Below are 15,467 nucleotides of genomic sequence, written 5' to 3'. Positions count from 1 at the left end.
TGTGCTTCATCCAGTCCAGCTGGATGAAGAACATCCAGTTTCTCATGATGTACTCTACTCTACATATAAGTTAAATAAGCAGGGTGACAATATAGAGCCTTGACATACTCCTTTCCCGATTTGGAACCAGTCTGTTGTTCCATAAGTGTTTCTTACTGTTGCTTCTTGACCTGCATACAGATTTCTCAGGAGGCAGGTGAGGTGGTCTGATATTTACAAATATCAGGTGGTCATCTCTTTAAGAATTTTCCAGTTTGTTGTGATCCACACAGTCAAAGGCTTTGGCATAGTCAGTAAAGCAATAAAGTCTGTTGCCTTTATGAAAAGCTAAAAATTAAAAGGCCACTGACTTTCTGAGATCCCACCCTGCCTCTCACTCCACCCTGTTTTACCTGGGGTCTCTTTTTCCTTTTCATCCTTTGTTTCTGAGCTGCTTAAATTTTTAACACTCCTGTTGTCATTGTTGTTCAGTCGCTATGTTGTGTCTGACTCTTTGTGACCCCATGGACAGGTTCCTCTGCCTTCTACCAACTCCCAGAGCTTACTCAGATTCATTTGCATTGAGTCAGTGATGCTATCTAACTATCTTGTTCTCTGTCACCCCCTTTTCCTCCTGCTTTCGATCTTTCACAGCAACAGGGTCTTTTCCAATGAGTCGGCTCTTGGCATCAGGTGGCTAAAGTATTGGAGCTTCAGCTTCAGTATTAGTCCTTCCAATGAATATTCAGGATTGATTTCCTTTAGAATTGACTGGTTTGATCTCCTGCAGTTTAGTTCCCATGCAGCAACTAAAGATCCCACGTGTCACAGCCAAGGCCTGGTGCAGTCAAATACATACATAAATAAAAATAAATACTAAAAAGATAAAAATAAAATGTCCTCCAGTTGCTGAGTTTCTTATGGTGCTCACTGATACAGGATTCAGTACCAGGAAGTAGGTGCAACTCAGAAGGGTTGGAGGAGTGAAAACTAGGCTGTGATGGCTAATTTAACGCCTGAGCTTCTCCAGATAATGGAGTGCCCAAATATTTGGTTACACATTATTCTGAGTGTGTGTGGTTTTTTTAAAATTTATTTATTTTGGCTGTGCTGGGTTTTCATTGCTGCTCAGGCCTTCTCTAGTTGCCACCTGCTGTGCGGGGTTCTCATTGCGATGGCTTCTCTTGTTTCCAAGCATGAGCTCTAGGGTGCTCAGGCTTCAGTAGTTGCAGCACGTGGGTTCAGTAGTTGTGGCTTCCAGACTCTAAGACTCCAACTCCAGACTCCAACTACTAAGACTCAGTAGTTGTGGTGCACAGGCTTAGTTGCTCCACGGCATGTGGAATCTTTCTGGATCAAGGATGGGACCCGTGTGTCCCCAGAATTGGCAGGCGGATTCTCAACCACTGAACCACCAGGGAAGTGCTCTGAGTGCGTCTTGAAAGGTGTTTCTGGATCAGGTTGCTGTTTGAGCTGGCTGTCTAAAAACAGCAGACCTTCCCCCCAGTGAAGGTGGACCTCAGCCAATGTGCTGAAGGCCCAGATATATAAAAGGCTAAGTGAGGGAAGCTTCCACCTTCCAGACTGTCTTCCACTAGGGATGTTGGTCTTCACCTGTCTTAGGACTAGGACTCAGAGTGGAAGTTATAGCATCTCACTGTTCCCAGGCCCCAGGATCTGGACTAGACTTAGACCATGACCTCTCCTCTTTTCAGGCCTGTAGCTGTCCTGTCCACTGTCTCTGGCTGCCAGCCTGCTGACTGCACATAGTCACTGAGCCAATACCTTAAGATCTCTCTATCTCTGTTTCTTTCCACCTATCCTATTAGTTCTGTTTCTCTAGAGAACCCTGACCAACAGATTTTGGTATCCACTGGTTCTATAGGAGAAGAGTATTAAGGGTGAGTTTTCTGAATGGGTTCTGGGGTTTCTGAAATTGGCCCCTAATCTAATTATATAAAGATGCTGTTGACTATTTCCAGTAGTTAAGAGTTTCCTAATAGTGCATGGTGTGATTTGGTGATAGAGATGCACAAAGTTTCTCCACTGACGACTTGTAACTGACCGCTTATAAGAAGCAAGGAAGTCAATGACTGTGTATGTGATATTTTAAGCATTTATCTTTGTAGCCTCAGAGCTAAGATGGCAGAAAAGAAAAGCACAGTCTTGTCCTGTGATTTGCAGCTTATCACCCTGCAACCTGGACGGCCAGTCTGGCAGTGTATTTGCTGTTGACCTGAAGGCGCTGCTTTGGGAGGATGGGAATGCTGCATGGTGGGGTGAAAGTGTGTAGGAAGACCTTGGGGAAAGTGGGGACTCTGAGCCCCAGGTGCTGATGAATCTTTTTGGACAGATGGAGAGCCCCCATCCCCCAGGGGAAGTAACTCCCCCTACCCCACCTGCCACAACTAGAGAAGCCTCTGTTCCACCATACAGAGTCTGCCCAGCACGCCCCCCCCAAAAAAAAAACTGATTAGATCTAATAGACTAATGGACTCAGTGATCAAAACACTTGTAATAAAGAAAATTAGATGTCTTTTCTAGTGATTTCTTAATTCATTCTATAGAGCTACCACAATCTGATACCAAAGCAGGACAAAGACACATAAGAAAACTAAAGACTAATATCTTTTGTTGCTGTTGTTCACTTGCTAGGTTGTGTCTGACTCTTGCAACCACATGAACTGCAGCACACCAGCCTTCCCTGTCCTTCACTATCTCACAGGGTTTTCCCAAACTCATGTCCACTGAGTTGGTGATGCTACCTAACCATCTTAGATATTATCTAACCATCTGCAGCACCCCCTTTCCTCCTGCCTTCAATCTTTCCCAGAAACAGGGTCTTTTCCAATGAGTTGGCCCTTGTCATCAGATGGCTAAAGTATTGGAGCTTCAGCTTCAGCATCAGTCCTCCCAATGAATATTCAGGACTGATTTTCTTTAGGATTGACTGATTTAATTTCCTCCCAGTCCAAAGGACTCACAAATCTTCTCCAACACCACAATTTGAAAACATCAATTCTTCCACACTCAGCTGTCTTTATGGTTCAGCTCTCACATTCCTACATGATTAGTGGAAAAACCATAGCCTTGACTTTATGGGCCTTTGTTGGCAAAGCGATGTCTTTGCTTTTTAATAGGCTGTCTAGGTGTGTCATGGTTTTCCTTCCAAGCAACTGTCTTTTAATTTCATGGCTGCAGTCACTGTTTGCAGCGTTTTTGGAGCCCAAGAAAATAAAATCTGTCTCTGCTTCCACTTTTTCCCCTTTTTCCACTTTTTGCCATGAAGTGATGGGACTGGATGCCAAGATCTTAGGTTTTTTTATGTTGTGTTTTAAGCCATCTTTTTTACTCTCTTTTACCCTCATCAAGAGGCTCTTTAGTTCCTCTACACTTTCTGCCATAAGGATGGTATCATCTGGATGTTTGAGGTTGTTGATATTTCTCCTGGCAATCTTAATTCCAGCTTGTGATTCATCCAGCCTGGCATTTCTCATGATATATTCTGTGTATAGGTTAAATAAGCAGGGTTACAATATACAGCTTTGACATATTCTTTTCCCAATTTTGAACCAGTCCATTGTCCCATGTCTGGTTCTAACTGTTGCTGCTTGACCTGCACATAGGTTTCTCAGGAGACAGGTAAGGTGGTCTGGTATTCCCATGTCTTTAAGAATTTTCAATAGTTTTGTTGTGATCTGTAGTTTTGTTGTGATGCACACAAAGGCTTTATCATAGTCAGGGAAGCAGAAGCAGGTGTTTTTCTGGAACTCCTTTGCTTTCTCCATAAGAATGTTGTAAATTTGACCTCTGGTTCCTATGCCTCTTCAAAACCCAGAATTGTGAGTGAAGTAGAAAAGGATAGCTTTATTGCTTTGCCAGGTGAAGGGAGATGAAGGGAGACACTCTTGGCTTCTGCCTGGAAAACTATGTGTTTCCACCCCAGAGAACCTGATGAGGGTTTTTGTAACAGTGGATCAAAGATGGCATCTATGACAAGACTAGGGTGTGACAAGACTATGTATGTGTATGCTCAGTCATGTCCAACTCTTTGCAACCCCATGGACTGTAGCCGTACAGCCTCCTCTTGTCGATGGAATTTTCCAAGCAAGAATGCTGAAATGGGCTGTCATTTCCAGGGGATCGTCCCAGCCCAGGGATTGAACCTGAGTCTCTTACATCTCCTGCGTTGGCAGCAGATTCTTTACCACTAGCACCACCTGGGAGTCTCATCTCAGGTGATCAGTCTCCTAATGAGGAGCTTCTCTGGTTCCTTTTGTCTTGTCTCAGGTGGTTTTTTGGCTGCTCCTCCCTTGGTTAGCAACTGTTCAAATCCACCCTTTGGAACTCAAGGTAGGTCATGGAGGCTGGAGTCTTGCCTACGAGAAATGGGAAACTGAAAGGCCTCCATGCCTGGGAGCCTCACAAATCCCCCCTCGGTTTCGTACTGGCATAAAAAACCTATAAACAAGTGGAAGAAATAAAGAGCCCAGTATAAACCCTCACCAATGCTGTCAAGTGACTTGCAAGGGGGCCAAGACCACCTCAGTAATATTGTAACAGCCTTTTAATAGACAAAATTCTCCCAAAATTGACTTCAGTAGTGAGGGAAGCCAGCCTCCTGAGCTAGGCCCCATCTTAACAGAAATTTAATCCATCTTTTTCTAACTCCTTTTCAAGAAAGCTGCAAGTTCAACTGCCAGCAATTCCTGATCCTCCAAATGCTGACGTTATAACACAAATTATTGTCCATTTGGAGACACTCCTGCTTGGTAGACACTGGCTTATCTCATTGTGTCCAGCATTGCAGCACCTCCATGGTGCTCAGAGAGGCAGGGATGACAGCCCAGCTGTCCACTGAAAACCCTTCTACAGCAAGTCTCTCACCCCCTAGCTGCGCATCACATTGCGTCCAGCCCAGCTGTAAGGGATGGCTTCTATACTGATATTTTCCTCACCAATTCTCTGGGCCAGAGTTGCTGCTCAGTAATTTTCCTGCTGTGGGATATGGAGGAATGTCCTAGGAAAGACTATCAGATAATGTCCAAGTCTAGACATCTGTTCTAGAGCTACTTTTCAGTGAAGTAAAAAATGACTATTAGCAAACACTCATTAGCTATGTGAATGGCAAAGGTATTCACCTCAGTGTAACCCTTTTTTTCAGCTTCTATGTCAGGAATCAAAAAACACAAGGAGGGTTTCAAGAGAGTCTTTTTAAAATTCTAAGCATGATTTGTGTTTGTTAGATGGAATGAGGGCCTCTCCAGTGAGCAACAATAAGGTATTTGAAAATCTTAGTCTCTTCTATGCTTTTTAATTCTCAAAGTCCAACATGTACAAGTATAACACGGAAGAATGTCTTTGTAATATTATTTTCCAAATACTTTTCCAAAAAGTATTTATCATGAAGACAGTTTGCTTCAGGCTTTTCCAGAATTAAAGGATTGTATCGTATGCAATTTTTCCCATAAAATAACCTCATCACATGAATCTTAGAAAGAACATTTAGTGGTTTTGGTACATATAATATTTTATTCTTGTCTGCTCATTTAATCATAGATTGTACTATTAAGAAGCTTATTTTTGCAGATGAGGGATTTTCTAAGTCAGGAGAAGTCATATAATTTTTTTTCAAAAGAAGAGAAAGAACTTGAAAAGCATTGATGAGTAGTCTGCCAAGTAAAAAAGGTTCTTAGTTTCTTTCCTAGTATCTAGTAATTTCTATAATTCATATATTTACTAGATCTTTTTTTTTTGGCCACATGCACGTGGGATCTTAGTTTCCATGACCAGAGATGGAATCTGTGTCCCCTGTGCTCTGAGTCCTGACCACTGAACAGCCAGGGAATTCCCTGAAATCATTCTTTTGTTATGCACCTTATCTAGGGCCACTATCCTGTTTTCTCCATCCTGAATCCCTCAGGAGACAGGAGACCTTAGGGTGGGGGTGGGGCAGCAGTCCCTGAGAACTTTATCACTACATCCTTTGTATACTAACATGACATTTTTTGTCCACATGACCCAAGTTAACCTTCCACTTTGACATTTTGACAAAAGAAAAAATGTATCTGGATTAGCTTTAAAACATTTTCTCATAAGTATTTAATCTACTAGATAAAGTGAACATACTCAGTGTAAAACATTTTGTGATCCCGTTGACTGTAGCCTGCCAGGCTACTCTGTTCATGGAATTCTCCAGGTAAGAATACTGGAGTGGGCTGCCATTTGTTTCTCCAGGGGATCTTCCCAACCCAGGGATCAAATCCAGGTCTCCCACATTGCAGACACTTGACCCTCTGAGCCACCAGAGAAGCCCTTAGTAGGAATACAAACTGGTAGATGAATGCAAATAAAATTTACATATGCTATGATCTCATTCTTTTCTTTTAATTTTTTTTCAAATTAATTTCAAAAAATTTCAATTAATTAAAAAATTTCAAAAAAATTAAAAGAAAAGAATGAGATCACAGTATATGTAAATTTTACTTGCATTCATCTACCAGATTGTATTCCAACTATTCATATATGAGAGTAACTAACTCTTTCCTCATATTTCATCAGCACTGGTTGTTAACAGTTTTGGCTGAAGCAAAAAGTTAAGAAGAACTAAAGAGCCTCTTGATGAAAGTGAAAGAGGAGAGTGAAAAAGTTGGCTTAAGACTCAACATTCAGAAAACTAAGATCATGGCATCTGGTCCCATCACTTCATGGCAAATAGATGGGGAAACAATGGAAACAGTGACAGACTTTATTTTGGGGGCTCCAAAATCACTGCAGATGGTGACTGCAGCCATGAAATTAAAAGACCCTCCTTGGAAGAAAAGTTATGACCAACCTAGACAGCATATTTAAAAGCAGAGACATTACTTTGCCAGCAAAGGTCTGTCTAGTCAAAGCTATGGTTTTTCCAGTAGTCATGTATGGATATGAGAGTTGGACTATAAAGAAAGCTGAGAACCAAAGAATTGATGCTTTTGAACTGTGGTGTTGGAGAAGACTCTTGAGAGTCCCTTGGACTACAAGGAGATCCAACTAGTCCATTCTAAAGGAAATCAGTCCTGAATATTCATTGGAAGGTCTGGTGCTGAAGCTGAAACTCCAATACTTTGTACACATGATGCAAAGAACTGACTCATCTGAAAAGACCCTGATGCTGGGGAAGATTTAAGGTGGGAGAAGAGGCAGATGACAGAGGATGAGATGGTTGGATGGCATCACTGACTCGATGGACATGAGTTTGAGTAAGCTCCAGGAGTTGGTGATGGACAGGGAAGCCTAGCGTGCTGCAGTCCATGGGGTCGCAAAGAGTTGGACATGACTGAGCGACTGAACTGAACTGAACTGAAGAAGCAAAAAATTGTTGAGAAGTTAAAAATTGTGTAATTTTTGTTCCAGGATGCTCACTGAAGCTAAATTTGTGACAGTAAAAAATTGAAAATACCCTAAACAGTAATCACTATATGAGTAATTGCAAATTAGGGAATATACTTATTATGAAGGTGAAAGTGGTAGTCGCTCAGTTGTGTCCAACTCTGTGTGACCTCATGGACTGTAGCCCACCAGGTTCCTCTGTCCATGGGATTCTCTAAGCAAGAATACTGGAGTGGGTAACCATTCCCTTCTCCAGGGGATTGTCCCAACCCAGGGATGGAACCTGGGTCTCCTGCATTGCAGGCAGATGCTTTACCATCTGAACCACCATGGAAGCCCATTTATTATGGAATACCTACTACTAGGCATGAAAATGAAAGAGATGGAACTACAGGGTTTTTTCCCCCAACCTCTGGTAGTACATAGGCCCTTGTGCCAGGACAGTATTATAATAGTACATCAAGGCTTTCAACTCTGATTACAACCCCATATGATAAAAATGGACTATCATCATACCTAACTTGTGTTAAGAACAAAATTTAGCTGTGTAAATTTGGAGAGCTAATTGGTTTTTTCAGTGATTCATGAACTGGGTAGCATCCATTTTAGGAGACAGCAGGGCCCTCTGAGGGAGCTGTGCAGAACAGAAGCTTTTTATAAGCTGTAGGGCGGGGCAAGGAAGTCATAGCAAAAGGAAAGAAAGGGTTATTTGGGGCCAGGACATCGTTTTTTGGGCAAAAGGACTGGTTTAATCCTGCAGACTGTCTCTCCTTCCTCTGGGTAGGGGTGGGGAAAGTGTGAGGATTAGAGAGGACCCACATGAAAGTTATTTCATTGGTGCCAACCAGAAAACTTCAAACTGATTGATTAAGATTACATTTTTAGGGAAGGTTGAAACTGAAATTAGATTAGGTATTTAATCTAGGTTGTACCATTGGCTTTAGCACAAGTGATGCCATTTTGGGCCTATAATTTTTCCCTTTGACAGCTACAAATGAGAGAAGCAAGGCAGTATGGCATAGCAGTAGTGTGGACTACAAAGCAGCAATTAAAAAGGATTAGGTGGACCTATTAATATTTGTACTGATCTGGAACACATCTGTACTATATGGCTAGCTGAAAAAGCCAATGTGAGAGTGAGAAATGATAGGATTCCACTTGATATTTTAAGAATATGAATGTTTATGTAAACATACCTGTGTAAACACAGAACCAAATACAGAATATTATTTAATTCATAATATGGACTTGAAAGATTTGTGAAGAGGGTTCCAACTGATGTCTTAGTATCTAATTTGTGTATATGTGTGTGTTAGTCTCTCAGCTGTGTCTGACTCTGTGCAGTCCCTTGGACTGTAGCCCATCGGGCACCTCCGTCCATGAGATTTTCCAGGCAAGACTACTGGAGTGGGCTATTATTTCCCTCTTCAAGTATCTAATTTAACTAATTTTAAAGGAAAGAAAGGAAAAAAAAAAGAGGGGGAAGGAAAAGAAATAAAATATATGAAATAGAGTACACCCTTGGAACTTCCCTGGTGGAACAGTGGTTAAGACTCCACGCTTCTAATGCACAGGGGCGTGAATTAGATCCCTGGTTGGGGAACTAAGATTCCACAGGCTACAAGGCCAAAAAATAAAGTTCATCCTTAATGGTAAGCCAAAACTGGGGGTTAGGCCATGTGTTAAGCAGTTGTTTTCTTCCATACAGTGATACAGAGAAGAAAATTATTAATCTACTCAGATTTTGGAAGCAATTCAAAGCCAAGACTTTCCCTTACTTTATATAAATAAAGTCGTTAATTTTTCTCCAGTCATGCTACATTACACACTGGTCACTACGACACCAGCTTCCTGTCCATCCTTTACTTGCTGTACTAACTGGTCTCCAGATTTTTTTCTGAAAACAACAAATGATTTTGTTTCTTAAGCCCATTAGTTTCTCTAATCTTCATTTAGCTTCTCCATGTTTCTGTAAGAGAAGCCCACTAGACTATACTACAAATGGCTTGGGGCCATTTACTCAGTTCCAATTAAATTTCTCCAGGTAGAAACAGACATTTTTTCAGTGCATTTGGGGATTAAAATGCGTATTTTCCCAGAGGGATGCTATAACCTACTCCCACTGTAAACTGTAGGACATGCTCTGTATTAGGAAAAATTTTATGAACTATATAATAGAAATAAATTAGGAAGTCCCCGGTGGCTCAGTGGTAAAGAATCTACCTGACAATGCAGGAGACACAGGTTTGATTCTGGAATCAGAAGATCTCTTGGAGAAGGAAATAGCAACCCACTCCAGTATTTTGGCCTGGGAAATCTCATGGACAGAGAAGCCTGGCAAGCAACAGTCCATGGGGTTGCAAAGAGTCAGAAACAACTGAGCAACCAAGCAGCAGCAACAGCAGTGTATACATGTCAATACTACTCTCTGAATACATATGCCCTCCTTCCTCCACTGTGTCCATAAGTCTGTTCTCTAAGTCTGCACCTCTATTCCTGCCCTGCAAATACATTCATCAGTACCATTTTTCTAGATGCCATATATATGCATTAATATATGATATTTGTTTTTCTCTTTCTGACTTAATCCACTCTGTATGACAGGCTCTAAGTTCATCCACATCACTTCAGCTGAGTCAATTTCATTCTTCTTTATGACTGAGTAATATTCCACCGATGGGAATACCAGACCACCTTACCTGTCTCCTGAGAAACCTGTATGCAGGTCAAAAGCAAAAATTAGAACTGGACATTGAACAACACACTGGTTCCAAATTGGGAAACGAGTACATCAAGGTTATATGTTGTCACCCTCCTATTGTCACAAAGAAGATTTAACTTCTATGCAGAGTATATCATGCAAAATGCCGGGATGGATGAAGCACAAGCTGGAATCAAGATCACTGGAAGAAATATCAATAACCTCAGATATGAACATGACACCACCCTTATAGCAGAAAGTGAAGAGCCTCTTGATGAAGGTGAAAGAAGAGAGTGAAAAAGCTGGCTTAAAACTCAGCATTCAAAAAACAAACATCATGGCATCTGGTCCCATCACTTCATGGAAAATAGATGGGGAAAAAATGGAAACAGAGACAGACTTTATTTTCCTGGGCTCCAAAATCACTGAAGATGGTGACTCCAGCCATGAAATTAAAAGACGCTTGCTCCTTGGAAGAAAAGCTGTGACCAACTTAGTGTTTAAAAAACAGAGACATTACTTTGCCAACAAAGGTCCATCTAGTCTAAGGTACGATTTTTCCAGTAGTCATGTATGGATGTGAGAGTTGGACTATAAAGAAAGCTGAAAACCAAAGAATTGATGCTTTTGAGGTGTGGTGTTGGAGAATACTCTAGAGAGTCCCTTGGACTGCAAGGAGATCAAATCAGTCAATCCTAAAGGAAAATCAGTTAAGTTCAGTTCAGTCACTCAGTCGCGTCCAACTCTTTGTGACCCTGTGGACCATGCCAGGCCTCCCTGTCCATCACCAACTTCCAGAGCTTGCTCAAACTCATGTCCATTGAGACAGTGATGGAGTCGGTGATCCCATCCAACTATGTCATCCTCTGTCGTCCCCATCTCCTCCTTCCTTCAAACTTTTCTTTCCTAGCATAAGTGTCTTTTCTAATGAGTCAGCTCTTCACATCAGGTGGCCAAAGTATTGGAGTTTCAGTTTCAATATCAGTCCTTCCAATGAATATTCAGGACTGATTTCTTTTAGGATGGACTGGTTGGATCTCCTTGGAGTCCAAGGGGCTCTCAAGAGTCTTCTTTTTTTTTTCATTGATTTATGTATTTTTATTTGGAAATGTTTATACCAGTACAGTGAAACTAAATTTTAGACACTGGATGTCATTAGCTTGGATATCGTTAGTTTATTATAAAAGAGAAACATGGAAATTATTTACATGATGAAAGATTTCAGAACTTCAGTGGAATGGGCAGCTTCACGTGATGCCATTTCAAAAGAGTCTTCTTTAACACCACAGTTCAAAAGCATCAATTCTTCCGCACTCAGCTTTCTTTACAGTCCAACTCTCACATCCATACATGACTACTTATAAAACCATAGCCTTGACTAGACGGACATTTGCTGGAAAGTAATGTCTCTGCTTTTTAATATGCTGTCCAGGTTGGTCATAGTTTTTCTACCAAGGATGGTCTTTTAATTCCATGGCTGCAGTCACCATCTACAGCGATTTTGGAGCCTCCAAAAAAAAGTCTGTCACTGTTTCCATTGTTTCCCCATCTATTTGCCATGAAGTGATGGGACCAGATGCCATGATCTTAGTTTTCTGAATGTTGAGTTTTAAGCCAACATTTTCACTCTCCTCTTTCACTTTCATAAAGAGGCTCTTTAGTTCTTTGCTTTCTGCCATAAGGGTGGTGTCATCTGCATATCTGAGATTATTGCTATTTCTCTTGGCAATCTTGATTCCAGGTTGTGCTTCATCCAGCCCGGCGTTTCTCATGATGTACTCTGCATATAAGTTAAATAAACAGGGTGACAATACACAGCCTTGATGTACTCCTTTCCCTATTTGGAACCAGTCTGTTGTCCCATGTCCAGTTCTAACTGTTGCTTCCTGACCTGTGTACAGATTTCTCAAGAGGCAGGTCAAGTAGTCTGGTATTCCCATCTTTTTCAGAATTTTCCACAGCTTGTGGTGATCCACATAGTCAAAGGATTTGGCATAGTCAATAAAGCAGAAATAGATGTTTTCCTGGAACTCTCTTGCTTTTTTGATAATCCAACGGATGTTGGCAATTTGATCTCTGGTTCCTCTTCCTTTTCTAAAACCAGCTTGAACATCTGGAAGTTCACGGTTCATGTATTGCTGAAGCCTGGCTTGGAGAATTTTGAGCATTACTTTACTAGCATGTGAGATGAATGCAATTGTGCAATAGTTTGAGCATTCTTTGGCATTGCCTTTCTTTGGGAGTGGAATGGAAACCGACCTTTCCAGTCCTGTGGCCCTGCTGAGTTTTCCAAATTTGCTGGCATATTGAGTGCAGCACTTTCACAGCATCATCTTTTAGGATTTGAAAGAGCTCACCTGGAATTCCATCACCTCCACTAACTTTGTTGGTAGTGATGCTTCCTAAGGCCCACTTGACTTTGTATTCCAGGATGTCTGGCTCTAGGTTGGTGATCACACCATCATGATTAACTGGGTCATGAAAATGTTTTTTTGTATAGTTCTGTGTATTCTTGCCATCACTTCTTAATATCTTCTGTTTCTGTTATGTCCATACCATTTCTGTCCTTTATTGTGCCCATCTTTGCATGAAATGTTCCCTTGGTATCTCTGATTTTCTTAAAGTGATCTCTAGTCTTTCCCGTTCTGTTGTTTTCCTCTATTTCTTTACATTGATCGCTAAGGAAGCCTTTCTTATCTCTCCTTGCTATTCTTTGGAACTCTGCATTCAGATGCTTCAGTTCAGTTCAGTTCAGTTGCTCAGTCGTGTCCGACTCTTTGTGACCCCATGAATCGCAGCACACCAGGCTTCCCTGTCCATCACCATCTCCTGGAGTTCACTCAAACTCACGTCCATCGGTGATGCCATCCAGCCATCTCATCCTCTGTCGTCCCCTTCTTCTCCTGCCCCCAATCCCTCCCAGCATCAGAGTCTTTTCCAATGAGTCAACTCTTCGCATGAGGTAGCCAAAGTACTGGAGTTTCAGCTTCAGCATCATTCCTTCCAAAGAACACCCAGGGCTGATCTCCTCTAGAATGGAGTGGTTGGATCTCCTTGCAGTCCAAGGGACTCTCAGGAGTCTCCTCCAACACCACAGTTCAAAAGCATCAATTCTTCGGCACTCAGCCTTCTTCACAGTCCAGCTCTCGCATCCATACATCTTTCCTTTTCTCCTTTGCTTTTTGCTTCTCTTCTTTTCACAGCTATTTGTAAGGCCTCCTCAGACAGCCATTTTGCCTTTTTGCATTTCTTTTTCTTGGGGATGGTCTTGATCCTTGTCTCCTGTACAATGTCACCAACCTCAGTCCATGGTTCATCAGGCACTCTATCAGAGCTAATCCCTTGAATCTATTTCTCACTTCCATTGTATAATCATAAGGAATTTGATTTAGGTCATACCTGAATGGTCTAGTGGTTTTCCCTACTTTCTTCAATTTTCTTCCCTACTTTCTGAATTTGGCAAAAAGGAGTTCATGATCTGAGCCACAGTCAGCTCCCGGTCTTGTTTTTGCTGACTGTATAGGGTTTCTCTATCTTTGGCTGCAAAGAATATAATCAATCTGATTTTGGTATTGACCATCTGGTGATGTCCATGTGTAGAGTCTTCTCTTGTGTTGTTGGAAGAGGGTGTTTGCTATGACCAGTGTGTTCTCTCAGCAAAACTCTATTAGCCTTTGCCCTGCTTCATTCCGAATCCCAAGGCCAAATTTGCCTCTTACTCCAGGTGTTTCTTGACTTCCTACTTCTGCATTCCAGTCCCCTATAAAGAAAAGGACATCTTTTTTTGGGTGTTAGTTCTAGAAGGTCTTGTAGGTCTTCATAGAACCGTTCGATTTCAGCTTCTTCAGTGTTACTTGTTGGGGCATAGACTTGGATTACCATGATATTGAAAGGTTTGCCTTAGAAACAAACAGAGATCATTCTGTTGTTTTTGAGACTGCATCCAATCAGTCCTGAATATTCATTGGAAGGACTGATGCTGAAGCTGAGCACCAATACTGATGCAAAGAACTGATTCATTGGAAAAGACCCTGATACTAAGAAAGATTGAAGGCAGGAAGAGAAGGGAGCAACAGAGGATGAGATGGTCTGATGGCATCACTGACTCAATGGACATGAGTTTGAGCAAGCTCCAGGAGATGGTGAAGAACGGGGAAGACTGTCATGCTGCAGTCCATGGGGTCGCAAAAGAGTCAGACATTTCTGAGCAACTGAAAAACAACAAATATATGAACCACATCTTCTGGCATATTTATTCTTAAAAGTTTTATTCTGGCAATCATCCTATGATATTGCTCTGCAACAGAAATATGTAAATAGGTTTCAACTGAAAAATTTCTAGGCCCATAAAACTAAGTGTTAAACATTTTTTAATGAATGACATATAGATTAAATTGTTAACTCTTTGATTAAACAAACACAATGTATTACACACTTCAATTAATATTTTATAAAAAGTAGGACTTCCTTGGTAGCTAAGTGGTAAAGAATCTGCCTGTCAATGTAGGAGACATGAGTTTGCTCCCTAACATGCCTCACAGCAACTAAGCCCATGTGCCACTACTGTTGAGCCTGTGCTCTAGAGACTGGGAGCTGCAACTGCTGAGCCCAGGAGCCATAGAACCTGTGCTCTGCAACAAGAAAAGCCACAGCCATGAGAAGCCCCTGCACTACAACCAGAGAAAAAGCCCACACAGCCACCAAGACCCAGCACAATCAATAAATGAAGTGAAGTGAAGTGAAGTCAAGTCAAGTCGCTCAGTCATGTCCGACTCTTTGCGACCCCGTGGACTGTAGTCAACCAGGCTCCTCCGTCCATGGGATTCTCCAGGCAAAAATACTGGAGCGGGTTGCTATTTCCTTCTCCAGGGGGTCTTCCCGATCCAGGGATCGAACCCGGGTCTCCCGCATTGCAGGCAGACGCTTTAACCTCTGAGCCATGGGACAATCAATAAATAAGTAATTTTTAAAATTTATAAAAAGTAGAATTTTATATTAACACTTACTTAAGGTTATTTTTTCTACCCCATGCCCAAGGTCAGGGGTGGCAGCCGGGAGGAGCTACCCCACTCCTGAGGTCAGGGGCGGAGGCTGAGAGGAGCAACCCCACGTCCAAGGAGTGGTGGCTGCGCGGGTGCAGGAGGGCGGAGAGGAGCTACTCCACGTTCAAGGTCAGGAGGGGCGGCTGTGAGGAGATAACCCTTGTCCAAGGGGTATGTTGGATGGCTGCGCTTTGCTGGAGCAGCCATGAAGAGATACCTCACGTCCAAGTTAAGAGAAACCCAAGTAAGACGGTAGGTGTTGCGAGAGGCATCAGAGAGCAGACACACAAACCATAATCACAGAAAACTAGTCAATCTAATCACACGGACCACAGCCTTGTCTAACTCAGTGAAACTAAGCCATGCCGTGTGGG

The sequence above is a fragment of the Bos javanicus genome, chromosome 12 (assembly GCF_032452875.1).
Source record: "Bos javanicus breed banteng chromosome 12, ARS-OSU_banteng_1.0, whole genome shotgun sequence".
Classification (NCBI taxonomy): domain Eukaryota; kingdom Metazoa; phylum Chordata; class Mammalia; order Artiodactyla; family Bovidae; genus Bos; species Bos javanicus.
This window is presented reverse-complemented; position numbering follows the sequence as displayed.